General features: G+C 46.4%; 1 long non-coding RNA gene across 1 annotated transcript in view; it reads left to right on the forward strand.

The window, feature by feature from the left end:
* The window catches only part of LOC142774169 (uncharacterized), a 32,386-nt gene extending 17,404 nt beyond the window's left edge, over nt 1–14,982 (forward strand). The window contains exon 2 of the long non-coding RNA XR_012886346.1: nt 12,781–14,982. This is a non-coding gene — a long non-coding RNA (uncharacterized LOC142774169). The remainder of the gene's footprint in view (nt 1–12,780) is intronic.
* Nucleotides 14,983–18,792: the final 3,810 nt, after the last annotated feature.

Consider the following 18,792-nt stretch of genomic DNA (forward strand, 5'->3'; position numbering starts at 1 on the left):
ACGGCCTCCGCGGGCCATTAAAACAACACCGTGCAAATCGTGTGAGGAACAGAGACAATATGAAACAACAATTACCCCTCTCCCCCTTTCGTTGGACTTCTCTCTCGCGAGGTAATGCAACTAAGCGTCGCGGAGCGGTTTGATAAGTAAGTATTCAAGAGGAAGTTCGCAGAAGTAAATACTAGCAAACAAACGCGAGCAAGAACGACCGGAGAGGCGAAGTGGTTGCGTTTCTATACTTCTGGAGCGAGACGAAACGGCACGTTATGATGAATCTGCTTTGGACACACATCTCGGCGCGGTTTCATCTTTCACGCTCGGCTGGTCTGCCACGCGGAAACTGGGCAACACTGAAACTGTTTTATTTGTGTTTTATTTACTTTTGACTTTCCTGCGCGTATGTAGTCCTCTGAACAAAGCCCTTATGATGTGAGTCAGTTAAAAAAGAAAGGGGGGGGGGGGGGACAGTCGTGTAAGGTATCTGAAGCATCAAGACTCTATAGCGGTGTGTTCTTCTATACGCACTGCTTTATACAGAATCCGCATACGCACGCAAACTTGCAATGCAAAACACAAAGACGCGACGCACACAAAAACGCGTGTCTCTGCAGCTGCTGACTGCAGATGATCATCTCTGTACGGCACGCAGACGGTTCACACACCCAGAAAGGCGTATCGCTGGCGATTTCCGCGTCGCGCACGTATGCACGCGTAATGCGTAAGCGTTTACACGTGCCTGCCACAGCGCGAGAAAAAATGACGCCCCGTGGCACTTAATAGAGTGCAGTGTCGTGGAGCTCTGCATGGTCGCCGTCTCAAGAATAACCCGGCTATCCTGTTCAACCTTGACACCACAAGTCTCGTCTATCCCTAAACGACACTCGACAAAGATCACTGAAAGCTTAGAGACATTGCTAAAATAATCGATTCATCACTTCGATTGATGAGTCATGCTTGAACGGAGATGATGTGACCTAACCGCGAAATCCAACGCATGAGGTAGCTTCCACAGCACTGCACGCATATTTTAGCGAGGCAGTGCGCAAGGGTTCGACGGTTTCCTTTCCGTCCGTCGTGACGACTCGATGTTCAGTGCGGAATATATAGACGCGCGGTTGCATGCACGCGCAGTATAGGGCACTACGCACTTGTCATTATGCGACTTTCTCGCACTGGAGCCGCGAAGCTATATCGGCGCACTTAGTGAGAATACATGACCGGCCCGGTGCGCAATCTTCGTTGTGGATTGTTCCTATTTACATGCGCGTCTACGTGACATTGCCCGTTTCGCTTTCTTCGCTTGTCTCTATCTCTCTCCGAAGTTGGCTACAGTACGTATCGCACATCTTACAAACTAATGCTGCCTGACTGCGTGTGCTGGCTTTGCGCTAGTTGTACTGCACGGTAGCACAGGTGTGAGTTTTGTTTGGCTACCTTGTCTGAGGTTGCGTTTAAGCTGCTCACGTTCGAACACTGCAGAACGCGCGTGTACTGTAGCACATACACTTTCCTACAATGTTTACTAACGGGAACTGCGGCGCTGTGACCGTTAAACCACCATGGGAATGATGGGTACTAAATAGCTTTGCCCTATAGTATTCGTGCTTGCGGTATCTAGCACATCTGCGGCTTTGTTTATTGTTGTGTTTTGGCTTTTGCTCCGCGTAGAATAATGGTTCGTCAAGAACCTCGTGAGCTGACTTGGATTGGTTGGTCTAATAAGATCAACATGAAGTGGGACTGCTGAGCTTCGTTGAGCGCCAAAGCGGCTGTAATCCACACGGAGCCGAATGAAACAATGAAGCTTAGGCAAATCCACGTGTCAACCATCCTTTTCACTCTGGATGGATGCACCTTCACAGTAAAAAAATTTACACCCAAAAGGGTGTAAAGGGTGCTTTTACGAGAAAGCACTTTTTGCAACACCCTTTACCACCCATAAATGGTCGATTGAAAGAAAAAGAAAAACCCTTTACCACCCATAAATGGTCGATTGAAAGAAAAGCACCCCTTTGTTTGGGTGCTTGCCTCGATAGCACCCTAAAATAGGCTCTAAGGGTGCTTTTGTGCCTGGGAAGGGTGTAGATGACGATTCATCAGATGGAATATCCAGCACAAGAACACATAATTTTAATATTTGGGATTTTACGTCCGAAAAACTTCGATATGATTACGAGGGTCGTCGTAGTGAAAAGCTCCAGAGATTTTTATCATTTGGTGTTCTTTAATGAGTGCTGATATCGCACAGTGCACAGGCTTCCACCTTTTCGCCTCCGCCTTAATTCGACTGCCATGGCCGGCATCGGATTGGCGGCCGAGCAGCGTAGCTACTGCACGAATATGTGTTCCTTGCGTTAAATGGCGGCCTAATTGACTTAGAATGTGTGAAGGTGCTCTCCGAATACAGTAGAATGCCAGCAGAAGCAAATCGCGTTTCATCTATAATGGCAATTAACTGCAATTCATGTTACGAAAGCTTTCCTTAGCGTTGGTTATAATCTACGTGTTTGCTATGGATTATATTAATTCCATGCTGTAGTCTACCTGCTGTCCATGATGTGCTTATGCGCTTTGTGCGTTATGTATACAGCTTCCTCAGCGCGACTCATCTGCAAGGCGACTTTGCGCTCTCGTTCTCTCACAACCGCAGCCTCCTGCAAGCGGTCTCGAGAATCTCCGAACGCGAGCGTTGAAAGACGGTTCCACGCTTATAACTTCCAGAACAATACCGAGTCACGAGGCTATATACGCATTTCACGGACGGCAATGCGGGTTTCGTTCGTTCGGTAGCCGATACGCGACGCAGCTGTCGACCCCGATACGGCCCATCGTACTTCACTTAGGACTCGCACGAATCCTGGCTTAGCATGGGCAGCAGGAAAAAAAGACGGACGAGAACGGAGCGCGCTACAGCAGTGCCAATTGTTCGTCCCCACGTTTCGGCAAAGATCGCCCCGAGAGATGCTGCACTCTGGTATTCATGGTTATGGCCACGCCGCGCGAATTTATTTTTTTACCTTTTTCGCGTGGTGTACCCATCAAAAGGCGGCCGCCGCTCTGATCCTCCCGTGAAAGGAATTCGTGGTTCCAATAAGCCGAGGCGGCCGGTGACCAGACACGCATATGTGCAAGTGCGCCATTTTTGTTTTCTGTTCGTGTAATGTAGGCCTACACACACGTGGCGGTGCGGTCAAGCTTGTGCAGAGATACTTTGCCAATTGGCTATATTTCTTTATTCTTTTTCTTTGACGCTCTAAATGCAAGCACCCGTTGAAGAGAGAACGAGAGGCTTCGTGACGAAAAGGCAAAACCGTGTCAACGCAGTTTTTCGCCCACAGTCGGCACGGATGCTTGTTCGCTTTGATAACAGAGATAAGAGGGAGAGCAGAGACACAGATGGAAGGGAGATAGGAAACTAGCGAGCTGTACGATATTTGCGAGATCTATAGATAGATGGCCAATGGTTCGGTAGGCGGGAAATGACATGGGGACGAATGTTAAGCGCTTCGGTTATTCCAATTTTCTTTCTTTCTTTCTTTCTTTCTTTCTTTCTTTCTTTCTGTCCACGGCTTCTATCAAAGCACTGTCGTCCACTTTGCACGACAAACTATAATGAGTTCCCAGCTGGGAGTTAGGAGGTGATAATGTGTCTCTTTTCGTTTACCTGTAAATACCAACTCGGGCTGACAGCTATACGCGAGCAGTGCGTGTTGTCCAGTTCGCTTCGAGACGGAATCTCAATTAAGTTCGTCTGTACGTTTGGAGATCGATATACTATAATACAAAGCTGGTTTCACTCGCTCCTTTCAAGCTCTCCTCGACTGTCCCCGGCGTGTCGAGTGCTCAGTTTTGAGTGCATGCGTTTTGTAGGCGGTGTCGTCTCTTATCTTTCAGGGAAACATGTTATCTCGCTGTGCCGTGGCTTCTTTTCGTTTCCTTCTTTTTTTTTTTGCTGCAGCCGTCGCTGTCGTGTATCTTGGTCGCGGTTTTCGAAGGCAATAAGGCTCTTTCATCGATTGCGGCCGTCGAGAGAATTCGACGACCTAGGCAAAGCTTCTTAATGAAGAAATTTGTGGAGCCTCGGTCTGGGTACCCAGCGAGGCGTATACGTTAGTAGCACGCTGTAGTCTTCGGAATCTTCCATATGGCATGGCGGAATCATCCATGTGTGAAAGCTGCAACTGTATAGAGACTATTGAACATCTCTTGTGCCACTGTTCTCAATTTGACGAAGATCGCCGGACTCTCCAGTGTGCCTTGAATAGACTCGATGACCGGCCATTTAATGAAGCAAAGATCTTAGGAGCCTGGTCGCGCAGCACATCAGCACAGAAAGCCACACGAGCCCTCCTGAGATACTTGTCAACAACTTCATTGAGGGACCGCTTGTAAAACTCGGCATTGTGTGTGTGATGTGACATGTGTCTATCCTTCTCTCTCTCTTTTACTCCACTCTCCCTTGGACATGTGTAGGGTAGCAAACTGGACGCATAGTCTAGTTAACCTCCCTACCTTTCCTACATTCATTCTCTCTCTCTCTCTTTCTCTCCATATTACCACGACACTTCTGTAATTTCTCTAAACTGAAAGACAGTTTGTCGGCCGGTCCTCAGATTATTGGCGTATTTACGTGCGTTTTGACCCTATATAGGAGCATTAGCCAGCCCCACTCGAGACCATGGAACGCGAAGGTTGCGGGTTCGGATTCCGCCGACTCAAAGAGGTGCTTTTTCGCGCACTTATTTTTTTGATTTTAGGTCATAATGATTACGCTATACAATTAAACGCAACAAATATAATGCTTTCTTTGGTTTGTCTGTTAATTTCATTGTTTGTTGCTAGCGCTAAGTATTTTCAAGATTTTAAGAGCGGAGCTCATTAAATAGGCGTTTCGTCGCACCGGATAAAGTGCCACGAAAAGATATCATCATCTAACTGTGATGGGAGAGTCTGTTACTTGACTGAAAATCGCGTATAGCATCACGTAACTAATCACGTGGACAGAATGATGTGACGTCACGTAGCTACTTGCGCGACGAAAAAATCCCGTCACATGACGCAACGTCTCTTCGCGTGACTAAATATCACGTAGCATTTACTCTCGTTACGCGACTGAAATCACATCGCGTAACAGGTAGTCACGTGACATAACTAGCCATTGAGTCTAGCCATACTTAGTTCTACAAGCAAAGCCTTAGCATCTCTAGCAAAATCTTGGCATTACCAGCAGCACTTAGCTAGGTCGAACACTAGCTCCACTAATGGTTGCAGCCTTGCCCCACCAGTGCAAGCATGTAATAATTAGAAGAAAAAGCCCCGCCGCGGTGGTCTAGTGGCTAAGGTACTCGGCTGCTGACCCGCAGGGCGCGGGTTCGAATCCCGGCGGCGGCGACTGCATTTCCGATGGAGGCGGAAATGTTGTAGGCCCGTGTGCTCAGATTTGGGTGCACGTTAAAGAACCCCAGGTGGTCTAAATTTCCGGAGCCCTCCACTACGGCGTCTCTCATAATCATATAGTGGTTTTGGGACGTTAAACCCCACATATCAATCAAGAAAAAAGAATTCTAGAGAGAGATCGTATTCGAAGAAGGGCCCTTTTCGTGGCAGTCGAGTTAATTATACGGCAGAGCATCGCTATTGCTCTAAACTCCTTCGCAAAAACACCTGTATACAGGTGCCGTCAAGGAACCGTGTTAACATGTAATACAGCGTCGTATAAGAGGGAGGTAACAACCTGGCGTCATACAAGGCGAACTTCTTAACTAGCGGGTCGTTGAACGCTTTAAACTCATTATAAAAAGGCTCAACCATAATTCTTCATCGTCATCACCACAGAAAGCATGAACAAGGTCCACATAATGTCTCACATTATGTAGGACGACGCAGTGAGCAATGGAAAGAAAAATAGTAGGTGTAACCTTAAGAGATAACAAGAGAGGAGAGTGGATTAGGGAACAAACGGGGGTTAAGGATATCATAGTTGAAACCTATATAGAAGAGGAAATGGACGTGGGCCGGGCATGTAGCGCGTAGACAGGATAACCGCTGGTCATTAAGCGTAACTAACGGGATTCCCAGAGAAGGCAAGCTGGTTAGGGGGAGACAGAAGGTTAGGTGGGCAGATGGGATTAAGAAGTTTGCGGGTATAAATTGGCAGCAGCAAACACACGACGGGGTTAACTGGCGGAACATGGGAGAGGCCTTTGTCCTGCAGTGGACGTAGTCAGGCTGATCATGATGATGATGATGATGATGATGACAATGATGGTGATGATGATGACTGCAGGCCCCTCACTTATTCGCAGAATGCCGACTAATGGTACAGTTGGTGCTTCCCTATACACTCTTCCCGCTTAAAATGCTAAAGGCCCCTCTTAAAGTGCTAGACGTAGCCAGGAAACAAAAAAAAAACTTTTCGTCTGGTTTCCTAGATATAGCCAGCGTTTGAGCAGAACCTAGCTAAAAGTGTACTTCATGAAAGTTACGGTCATTTATGGCGTAGTGAGTACCTTACATATGTACGTTTATTAGCTGCCCCTATAGAAAGTCTACAATGGTCTCTGGGAAGGACGCTTCTGCAGCTTTCGTTGTGACTGTGCTGCGTGTTCTGCGCAAGGCTGAAGATTTCTTTTTTTTCTTTTTGTTCAGAAGATACGTGCGGGTAATATGCGCAGTTTCCTCGAAAGAGAAAGAGGTATCATCCCCTCTCTTACACTCGATTCAAAGCCTCTCCCTGAGGCACAACACTCGCGAAGCGCTAGTCGATCTCCTCAACGTTGTCACCTCGGGTGCTGCCTAATTGCTCAGCGCAAATTGGTGCAGCCTCGGGGGAGAATGGGGGGGGATATAAAGACAGGGGGAGGCTACTGATCTGCTTGTCGATTGCGCTCGTTGCAAGCAGCCGCCCGTGGAAGAAGGGTGGTGAAATGGAGACGCGTGTGCTTCACGAAAGGAACGATCAAGAAAAGGAAATGGATCGCCGCGTATCAGCCCCGAGGATAGCTGAGACAACCGTGAATTGGTCTCAATTCCTGGCGGCGTGTCACTTGTCTTCGACCTAATTGCTGGCGTGAGACTCTTTCCTGCGGAGAAAATGCTGGCTGAGCTGCCAATGAAGAGGACAGAGAGTGGGTATAGGCGAGAAATAACTAATTCCCTGGAAATAACAGAGTGAGGGAGGCGGACAAGAGATAGAGAGAGAGAGAAATTGAGAGGAGAGTCAGGGACCAAGCTTTCGCTCGGTTGGCTATCTTTACGCTTTTGGGGGGAGGGGGAATGAAAAGGAAAGGATAGAGAGAACACAAAAGCGAAACGTAGAAACGGAAAGCATTGAGGTCAGCTGGACTCGTGTCCGGTTCGCTACCCTTCTTAACAGGGTTGCCGTTGATGGCTACTTTGCGCTAAATCGGCCACTTTTCGACCCGGTCTGGCAACGAAATACTCTGGTTGGTGCCATGGCAATTTTCTGACTACCTTCAAACTTCTTGTTTTGCACATGTTTCAACATGGTTTTATCTATTCATGAATATTAAAGACTCTGTTCGTAATACCGCTCCTCTTCTTTTGGCTACGAATTCGGCGATAATATTAAATTACGTGGCTACTTTTGGCTTGAATTCTGGCGCCTTTTGAAGTCCACCCGATGGCAGCCCTGCGTCTGAGAGAGAAGGGGGACCGGGCATTGAAGAAAGCAAGGTAAAGAACACGAAGAGTGTCGCTTCATGTGATCGTGTATATTGACACATCAGTTATATGGTCAGACTAATCAACAATGACTAATCAACAATGACTAATCAACAAACTTTCTTCACTTTCCCTCGATCCCCTGACCTTATCATAGATTAAGTGCTTCCTAACCCACCGGTCGCAATTCACTGTTATCGGTGGTGCCCATTCTGATACTACTCCAGTAATCTCTGGCATCCCTCAGGGCTCGGTTCTCGTCCAGCTCCTCTTTTTAATCTACGTAAATGACCTTCCTTCCGGCATTTCATCAATGGTTCGGCTTTTTGCTGACGATTGCGTCATCTACCGTCGTATATCAACTCCCGAAGATCAGCTAATACTACAGCAAGATTTACACATCATTGATAACTGGTGCGCCCAGTGGATGATGAGGCCGAATACTTCCAAATGTAAGTTCATGCCTGTTTCACGAAAACACACTAACGTCATCCACCCGTACTCATTAAACTCAACTGTCTTATCCCAAGTGGATTCTTACCGATACCTGGGCGTTGTAATTACAAACAGACTAACCTGGACCGTGCATATTACCAAACTAGCTGCCGATGCATCAAAAAGTCTTGGCTATCTTAGGAGATCATTGTCATTATCACCTGCAAGCCTTCGCAAATTGGCCTTTGAAACTTTTGTTCGTACTCAAATGGAATACGCATCTGCAATTTGGAGCCCTCATCAGATATACCTTAATTAACATTCTTGAATCCGTCCAAAATTGTGCCGCCAGATTCATCTCCGCAAATTACGACAAACGAGCAAGCATCAGTCAAATCAAATCATCCCTCGGTCTCCCTGTTTTGTCAGCTCGACGCAAAATTTCATGTCTCTGTCTCTTTCACAAACTTTACTACAGCTTTCCTCACCTACATGGCTCACTTTTACTTCCGCCTGTCCAAACATCTCGTCGCCTATTTAATTCCCTGAGTATCCGACGTCTGTTTGGTTCTACTAACGCTTTTAATAAATCATTTCTTCATACGGCTATCGATGAGTGGAACGGTTTGACGGATGCTATTGTCAGCGAAAAAGTTGCTTTTAAATTTAGAGATTTATTACTAGCTACCATTGACTCTTAATCGCTGTTTGTCTTTCCTTTGTTGTTTGTTCTCTGCCGCCTGTATATTTTGGACCGCGAATTGACTGTTGAATATTTCGTTTGACATGCTCTGTTTTCTTTTTGTTTTTTTGTTGCTACCTGTATGTTTTAGTAATTCAAAAACTGTAACCATGAACTGAATTTTCATTGAAATTTGTACTTGGATTGTTTCCCCCCCCCTTATGTAATGCCCCGAGAGAGGCCCTTAAGGGTAAAATAAATGATTATGATGATGACCTCTCAGACTCAGGTCAAGCCGTGAGTCTGAGTGGGCCCGACAAGAAAATTTTCGTGAGTGCGAGTCCTAGTGAGTCCAGCTCAGAAAAAAAAAACTTTGGTGAGTGTGGGTCCTAGTGAGTACCAAGCGCGAAATATATTTCATGAATGAGTCTAAGCGAGGTCCACTAGTCTCGCCGGTCTATACCTCTCGCTGATGATGGTGAAACCAACGACTATGATGGTGATGAAATAAACATTAGAGTTTTCAAGGTATAATTTATCAATCTGAGCCTATTCATCGCGTCACTTTGGTGTCCCCTTAGGACTCGCACGTACTAGCAATTCCTATACAGAGATAATTACCCATTACCGGGACTCCCACCGCCGTTTACCTCCGCCGTGCAAAGGACTTAGGAAGGTGGAGGAGAGAATTCTTCTCTGGCTATTTATGAATATTTTACTGTGCCCGGCAGTGCTTAAACACTTTGACTCTTCCTTTTCCGGCCTCTGCCAGTACTGTGCGGAGGTGGATGACACCTACCACATGGTATGGGCATACCATGCTCAATTCTTCTATAATCCCGAACCCAAATCCAACAAGAGAGGATTGGGAGGCGGCCCTGCTCGGTTGCCAGGACCTTGTGGCTCAACGAGCCATGGTCCAGCGTGCGAGGACAGCGGCCACGACCAATGGGGTCCCGGACTAGGGACTCCACCTATTACTGCAGGGAGGCTGACCCACTAGAGGCTTGTCTCTTTAGCAATCTCTGTTTTTTTAAATAAATATCTACTACTACTACTACTACTACTACTACTACTACTACTACTACTACTACTACTACTACTACTACTACTACTACTACTACTGGGCTTCTTCGAGACGATTCACGCGAGGACATTTGTGGGCCACATGCCAAGCCCGCATCCTCTCCGCGAGGCACGCGTTACGTGGTCTTTGCGGTGTCTGTTGCGCTGTCCCCGTTCAGCCACGCAAAGAAAGGAGGCTTGGTGGGAAAGTGTCGTCTCACGTAATTGACGGCGTGGCCATTTGCTTTTCTTTTTCGTATTTCCTTCAAGGACACCCCACGTGCGCGGCCCGCATATAGTCTATTAACACGGGGAACGCACTCGGCAGGCTTTCTTTCTTTCTTTCTTTCTTTCTTTCTTTCTTTCTTTCTTTCTTTCTTTCTTTCTTTCTTTCTTTCTTTCCTTCTTTCTTTCTTTCTTTCTTTCTTTCAACAGTTGCTCTTACTGAGCGCACTTTCCAGGAAAGCTTTCGGTGTTTGCTGATGAGGTAGCCACGGCAGTACCTTTGCACGAAGATTAAAACGGTGGTTCGAGGCCACATTTGGCGACTACGTTCGACACGGAATCACCGTGGTCTATACGTATGCGTCTGGCTCCATTATGACGCAGGTGTCTCTAGTGCTTGGACGAGTCTCTTGGACGCGGGGGGTGTCCATTAAGAAATCCGTCATTTCGCGAATCATCTGACGCTGCATACTCTCAAACTACGGTAGAGTTAAATAAGATGCGAATTCATGCGTCCTCGCGTTAAGCAAAGCAGCTCTCCTTAAATTCACATCACTTACCTAAGGGGAGATTTGATGTTGTTGGTTTTGAATGCGAAGCATTTCTTAGCGAACTTCGGCGATTTTGATCGTATCTGTCTGTCTGTCTATCTGTCCATCTCGCTGACTACGACATTTAGCTCTCCTGGCCGTTTCGATAATATAATCTATACCGAAATTAATATGGTATAACACGACTGTATGAAGAACATAAGTGACCAGTCATAAGACGAAAATCGTGACATGCATGTCAGTAATGTCATGATTTACATGTCATGATCATGCTGCACTTGCGGTGGTTCTGTTCACATGACATTGCAAAACTTGTATGTTATAACCTGGTCACATGACAAACCTAAATGAAAGGCCCTAGCGTGGAAATCATGACGTGCATGTCATGTAAGTCATGACTGCACCCTACGCTCATGGTGCGCTCGCGGTCGTTTCGCTAGCTTCACATATACCAAATTTAATTGGTGTTACGTGACGGGAATGGACGAAAAAAGTAAATGACACGTCGAAATATGATGATCATGATATGCGTGCCGTGATAAGTCTGAATCCGAGTGAGTAAACAGCAATATGTACTTCTAAGTTTTAGTGAGTTCTACTTCATTTTGCTGTAAGTAAAAGACGTTGAGTCCTCTGTCGGGCGCCTTGCTTTACGCCCAACATCACGTAGTTTCTTAAGTGAAGAATAAAGATAACAATTTTGAAGATCGGAAACTTGTAGCGGGAACAATGTCAGGCGAAGAAAGTTACCCTGATGTACAGCCAACGCCAATAGTTCAAGAACCACGAGACGTAATAAAGAAAGATGAATATTCGTGAATTAAATATACATTTACGCCCTGTTCTAAAACACGCCAACCGCGTGTTCTGTGCAGATCACATTGCCGTTTCAGAGGCGGCTTATTGCCGAGAATTTCGCGATCGAGACAGCATCGGTTATTAGAACATGCCGATACGGAACATATAGCAGTCATTGCGCGTATTAATACACATAATGAGGTTCATGAAGGAAAGGCAGGAAGGCCAACCAGGCGACCGTCTGGTTTGTTAGCCTACACCGGGGAAAGGGGATTGAGGGATGAAAATATAGAGATAGAATGAAGGGAACATAATAAGAAACATGTGAACTTAAACTCTAGGCTGCTGCGTTCGAGCGTGCGCGCGGAAGGAAGGGGCAGGTGTACGGTGCCGCCGACCCCAAAGTCATCTGGGCGGGGTGGGGTGTGGAGGGATAAAGTCATCTCTATACATTGACATAATAGGAAAGGTGTGCTGCGATGACCCCCCACCCCCCTACCCGTGAAGGTCTTACGCACGCCTATACAAATACGCACATGAACGGCGCACCTCGGAGGGGCGCATTGTTTTTATAATCTCGCCGGCGGGGGCTTTGTCGTGTACGGCGCCGAAATCTGATAGCTGCAAAAACATGCTTATTTCGTATTTTGACTGGTGAAATCCTTTTGATACCGCCGCCTAATTATATTTTATGCCCCTGTGATGGCGTGGACGAACGATATTCGACGCGACACCTTTTTTCCTTTTCCAGAACAGTACAGAAAGCAGCTCGGCCTCCAGGAGGTGAGGGGGGGGGGGGGTGTTCGGTCGAAAAGTGTGTGTGTGTGTGTGTGGAGGCGCTTGTAAATAACGGAGAAAGAGCGAGTGAAACCACTGCCACAGCAGCAGTGTGGCGCGTAGTCAGCCGCCTGCAGCCTCTGTATAGTTATACGCGCAGTGTGGGAATGGCTAGTAAAAGAGCCGCCAGTGAGAAAAAAATAATGAGTAGTGGGGGCAGAATTTGCCCCCCCTTTTATTTCTTATCAGTTGTAATTACCTTAGCATAATGACATACTTTGGCCGCAAATAACACACACACAAAGTAAACTCACAAAGTAACACTCAACGACAAGCACAAGAGGCTTGTGCTTGTTGAGTGTTCCTTTACATTGCGTTTGTAGTATTTGCGACCAAAGCATGTCATTAAGCGGCTTGGGCTTCTCGTTGAGTGTTCTTTTACTTTGCGTGTGTGTTATTTGCGGCCAAAGCATGTCCTTAAGCAAGCACAAACTAGGCCAACAATCGTACAAACGATGCTTGACGCTATGCTGCCGTACGATAATAGCGATGCTCTTTCTCCAGAAGCCGAGCAATACACGCAGTACGCCGAAGAGGCTCGTCAACTGGCTCGCGTGAACATCGGTCACCAACAAGACGCAGATGCACGACGTTACAACCTTCGCCGTCGAAACGTCGCATACCACCCGGGTGAACGAGTGTGGGTGTGGACTCCTGTCCGACGACCAGGCTTGTCTGAAAAGCTTCTGAGCCGTTATTTCGGACCATACAAGGTTATCCGACGTGTGAGTGATCTTACATACGAAGTACTTCCGGACGGCACAGTGTCGTCACGTCGACAACATCGGCCCGAAACTGTGCATGTCGTACGACTCAAGCCGTACTACACACAATAGTCTCTATGCTTGCGAGTTACTTCGCAAACGTGACAGTGATCTCATGTGGTGTTTTTTTTTTTTTTTTTTCTTGACTCTTCCACTGGTGCTGTTGTGTTCGCGCATGGTCCAAGTGCTTGTGCGCCCTCTTTGTTTTCCCTGGCACTCACTTTGTGATTCTCCGCGTCAACGCGTGTTCTAATTATGGGTTTTTTTTTTCTTCTTCTTTTATTTAGAAGCATCGAGTCGATGCTTTTTAAAAGGGGGGACTAATGCCGCATGAATTCGCGTGGTTTTCGTGTGGAAGAGGACGAAGAGGTTGGGATTGAGCCGCTTTTTAATGCCGCATGAATTCGCGTGGTTTTTCGTGTGGAAGAGGACGAAGAGGTTGGGTTGGAGCCGTTTTCTTTGTCCTAGCTTGACGAGCAGTTCTGCGGAAGGTTTCCTTGAGTGAGACAAGATTGGTGACAATATTTACCTTAGCATACCTCAGCAGTCCAATTAAACGTTCCCTTTAGTTCTAGACATGATGAATGCTGCTTGAGTGGTGTGATATATATGGTTGCTCGGTCGCTGACGCGAAGCTTGCGGGACCGAATCCTGGCGGCGGAGGCCACATATCGATATAGGTGATATATCACTAAGTGATTACATATTTAGGTGATTGGAATTTCCGGAGCCCGTCACTATATACGGCGCGTCTCGTAATCATATCGTGTTTTTAGCACCAAAGTCTACACTAACAACTCTTGCTAATGTACGATATCCCTACTGCTTGAACGAACCTTTCCTAAACGCAGTTTAAAATTTGTATCACGACAGTGACATATTTAAGAGAGAGAGAGAGAATAGTGTTGAGGGAAAGGCAGGGAGGTTAACCAGATTAAAATACCCGGTTTGCTACCCTGCACTGAGGAAAGGGCGATGGGCGTGAAAAGGTAAGAGGGAAAGGGATGGTTAAAGAAAAGAAAATACAAAACGCGCACACATACAAGCACGGTAGTGTCACGGTCGTTTTGCGAGTCTGGTTGACAGCATGCAACTTCAGCAGCGCCCCTTCGTCGTGTTCTTGCTGGAAGGTCGAACGTTCGACACATTTATACTGAGTACATCGATCAATGCAACGGTGTACCGTTAAATGGGCGTGTCATATTTAGTACACCTATTAAATTAGAAAAAAATATTTATACAGTTGACACTTCATGTGGTCTCCTTGAATGAACGGATGAATGAATAAAGGAATCAACCTCGCAAATTGGAAGCTCAAAAACCGTGCGACCCGAAGAAGGTTTTCAGCCTGGACGGCAACTCGACTCCTAGGCCGCACGCTCTGCCCGAACTATAGATTCATACTCAAGTCAAGTCAAGCTCAAATCAATACGACACCTTGTTAAAACGTTAAAGAAATATGCGCATACAGAAACTCTGCAAGTATCCATTAACCTGCTCTCTGCTTTACGGACTGCAGCTCGAACTATAAGCGAAACAAGCTGACAGTTCGCGATGGCTTCTGTCGGACTCTTCGTTGAGACTAACTTGGCAATACTTGATCGATTTTAATCCGACATTCGAACCCTCTGGAGCTTTCTTCCCGTTGCTTCTTACCCAGATTACTTTCGCTCGATTACGGGAATGCTCTCCCATAGTAGAGTAGCAAGTACTCTAAATTGTTAACAACTTTTTCTAAACACACGTAATATGTGAATCTGTTCCAGCTTCGTGCTTTTTTTTAGTGATTCGTGATCTGTGAGAATATTGAAGTGATGTGTGTTACATCCTGTCTATGTTCTCTTGTTTGTACACGCCACCGAAGTGATCTTGTTACACCAGACAGTTGTACTCACCTGAAATGTTGTTATCAGTTTGCAATAAACTTCCCTGTCTCTCTTCAGCGCTGGTCTTGCCTTTTTGTGTCAGTCTATGACGGACGAGTTCAAAGTTGTCTTTTGGACGGCCTGGTATTGCTAGATGTTTCTCTATGTTGCTAGGCTGATGTGTCGATGCGATGGCAAAAGTGACATGCCAACATGTAAATAAGCGAAATGTGCATATTCATGTTTTAAATTGATTGATATGTGGGGTTTAACGTCCCGAAACCACCATATGATTATGAGAGACGCCGTAGTGGAGGGCTCCGGAAATTTCGACCTTTTGAGGTTCTTTAACGTGCACCCAAATCTGAGCACACGGGCCTACAACATTACCGCCTCCATCGGAAATGCAGCCGCCGCAGCCGGGATATATTCATGTTTTATACGGGCCTCTTGTTTACCTTGCAATATTCATATGTTTATCTGTCCTTTTCTGGCACATTTTTTGTGTGGCTGTGTTTGTGTGAAGCATCGAATGTACATGTTCTATCTATGTCATCTCATATCCATGTTCATGTAATTGAAGTCTGTTTTGTCATCATCGTTATTGTATGTCTAAGAAGAAAATGTTCTGGTGAAGTGTTATTGGTGTCTGTGACAATAAATTTTTCAAAATGCATAATAATGTTTTGAGCCATGCTGTTCATCATTTGGGGACAGCTTGGTTCTCTCCAAAAGTATTTTTGTCAATGCATCCTCATCAAGTGTGAGTGAGGCCTGAGGGCCGGCTTTCAGCTCTCTCAGGATATAGAGTACCGAGTACTCTAAATTGTTAGGCACTTTTTATAAACACTAGATTTTTTTTTTGCAGCTCCATTCCAGTTGGAATTGAGTATAGTTTCCAGTTGAATAGCATAGTAGAGTACAGAGTACTTCAACTTTTTATAAACACACTAACCAAGTTCTGATTAATTTTATTTTTTAATTTTTGTTTATTTCGATACACAAAGATGAATGGTTATTTAGTGTTTATTTGTGAAATGTACATTACTGGTTTTGTTTGTCTATGTATGTGTTATATGTTAAATGGAACTTCTCTTTTTTCAGATATGATTTTCAGCGCGCCTTCGAAGGTGCCAGTTGATACGTTCAGTATTAATATGCGCTTGTGTCTACCGAAACAACCGACCCCTTCGATAGACTACCCAGCATTTTGCCCTTCATGCTATGCAGTACATAGAGTCCTCAATGTCGCATTTTTTAAATTTTTTTCTCTCTCTCTTCGCAACATTTCTTTTTAACATCTTTTATTCCCCTCACCCCTTTCCCCAGCACAGGGTAGCCAGCCGGTCTAAGAACTGGCTAACCTCCCCGTCTTTCCGCTTAAACTTTCTTCCTCCTTCTCCTCCTCCCCAATTCTGGATCGCTAAACTCGTTCATCGTTGTTAGTTTTGTATAGGTGCTGAGTGATTCTTTCCATGGTGCTCTAGTGGTTATGGGGCTCCACTGCTGAACCGAAGGTCTTCGCATGCATAGAGTTTCCTAAAATTAACTAGAGGGGACTCTGGCGCTGTGATCGTTCAGCGACCATGGGAGTGATGGGCGGTAGTACATGGATTTGCCTAGTCTTCGTACTTGCGGGTGGTGAATCGCACTTGCGGCTTCGTTTATTGCTGCCTTCGGTTTCGTTTTGAAAGAAAGAATGAATCCTTTTCGATTTTGTAACCCGATTCGAAATGGTAAGCCTAGAGGAATGAGGTAATGAAGCTCAGCCGCTGAACATTTGCTGATTTTTGTTTCCTGAGAAAACAGCTCGAAGCCACACGAACATATTGTATACTAAAAACAGGCCCGAAGTACGAAGATTAGACAAATCTGTGTACTACCCATCATTCCCATGCTCGCTGAAGCGCCGTGCGTTGCAGCTCCCATAGACACTGGCGCCAGAGTTCCCTCTAGTGTAAATTTAGGAAACTCTATGGTGGCGTGGAATCCCGGCCATGTAGGTCCAGGGTGGCATTTCGGTGGCGCTGAAATGCTAAAGGCCTGTGTTCAGGAGCACAGTAAACAACACTATAGACTGTCTAAAATGGAAGGACCCCTCCGCTACGATGTCTTTCAAAAACCATATCGGAGTTTTGGGACGTAAGACCCTAAAAACACTCTGAAGCATGGCAAGCTCTTTGCAGTGTCTCTGTAGTCGAGCAACCCTAGACTGAGGTGGCGTTGCCATATTATGACATCATCACGTGACCTCGCGTTATGTGACGTCACAAAGTTTGCGGATCTGTGACGTCTCGATGGTGTCGTGTGGTGACGTCATCGCGCGATCGTGGTTTCTCGGTTTACTCGTGTTGACGGTGAGTTGGGCCAAATTTCGCGCGTGTGATGTGGCGTCCGAGGCTTTCGTCTTGGAAAAAATAAGCGCCCTTTGCTTTTGGCTGCAGCAGTGCGAACGCTGCTCGCTCGTTTAGTGACGGGCAGCTAAGAGCGTTCCCGGAGAGATGGTAGCGAAGTTGAGATAGCCGCCGCCCGCCTACCTTCAGGCTCACTTGGGGGGGGGGGGGGGAGAAGGGGACTTCGTTACCCTCATTCCGGACGGCAGTGGCGGCCGGTGTGAGATAATTACGTCCACGCGGGTTGTCTATCGGGGACACCGCGACCCGCTGAGCTGCGGCGTCTCAAGAGCTGCTGCACGGCAGTCGGCGTCGCACGACCTCCTTTGTCTTATTATGGATGTCGCCTCACCGCTTCTCTTTTCTCGTGGAAGTTCCGTTTGCGGCTGTTTTTCTCGACAGCTGTCCGCGGGCGACCGTCGACTGCGCGTATAACAACCGCTTTCTCGTTGTCCGAGCGCGCGCGCAGGGGGGCTCGTTTTTTTGGGAGTGGTTTATCTCCGTTTGTCCGCGGCACCGGCCGATGCTTGTTCATTTATTTATTTAAAAAAATACTTCGCGTGCCTTCGTTGGGGCATTGTGTAACAGGGGCAGTACAAGAAGTGAACTTCAGTGGCGCTCTGAGAATACAACATGCGTTAACAGCATTCATGTACCAAGTTGCACAAGGAGCAGTGGAATACAAGGTAATCAACTAGTTGTGACAGTACTGGTAACTTAAAAGAATTCGTGGCACTAGCAAATGTTAAACATATACGAGGGAAATATTCACAGCCAATGTTACCTATAAAGTAATGCAGTCAAGCGAAATTGAGATCTTATGCAATCAACGTGAGCACCTTTACATATAGGCCAGTGGGTAGTGGTGTTACGTCAGTTTGGACGAGTCAATGACTGTGCCTATAGTTCGCGAATCCGAACTTACGGGTAGTCAATTGAATGAATATGTTGGCTGCAGGCGGTATCGTATCATCAAAGAAGCGAGAGCCCTAGATGCGTCATCAAACGCGAAATGTTACTATCGCTGGTGTCAGCGCTTGCACGAATGATGCAAAAAGTCACGTGATGAGAGGTTATGGCTTGACGTCCTTCTGATGTCATATAACAGAGTGTTTTGCAGGAGGACGTCATCACGTGACTTCGTCGCTCGGTCAGACGAGGGCCGAACTCGGAGGCCTTGCTGCAACACTGCGAGAGGTGCAGAAAGCAGTCATGCCTCCGATCTTAAAGGCATTATAATGGCATGTTAAGTGCGGCAAGCTTTCGTGGGAGGAAGGTGTATCGACTCAATCGACTGAGAAGACCTAAAAGAAGACGAAGAGAAACGTAGAAGACGTTAACCTTCAAGACGTTGTGTAGGCGGAGACAAAAGGAGGTCTGAGTTATTTCGAAAAAAATATTTTGTTGTTGGAAGTGGTTAAAGCAACTTTGCGAGCAATAGTTCAATTGGTTCGGCTTAGTTTGAGAGGGTAAAATACTATTGGCTGTCCTCTT

Source organism: Rhipicephalus microplus, chromosome 10 (genome assembly GCF_043290135.1).
Source record: "Rhipicephalus microplus isolate Deutch F79 chromosome 10, USDA_Rmic, whole genome shotgun sequence".
Lineage (NCBI taxonomy): Eukaryota > Metazoa > Arthropoda > Arachnida > Ixodida > Ixodidae > Rhipicephalus > Rhipicephalus microplus.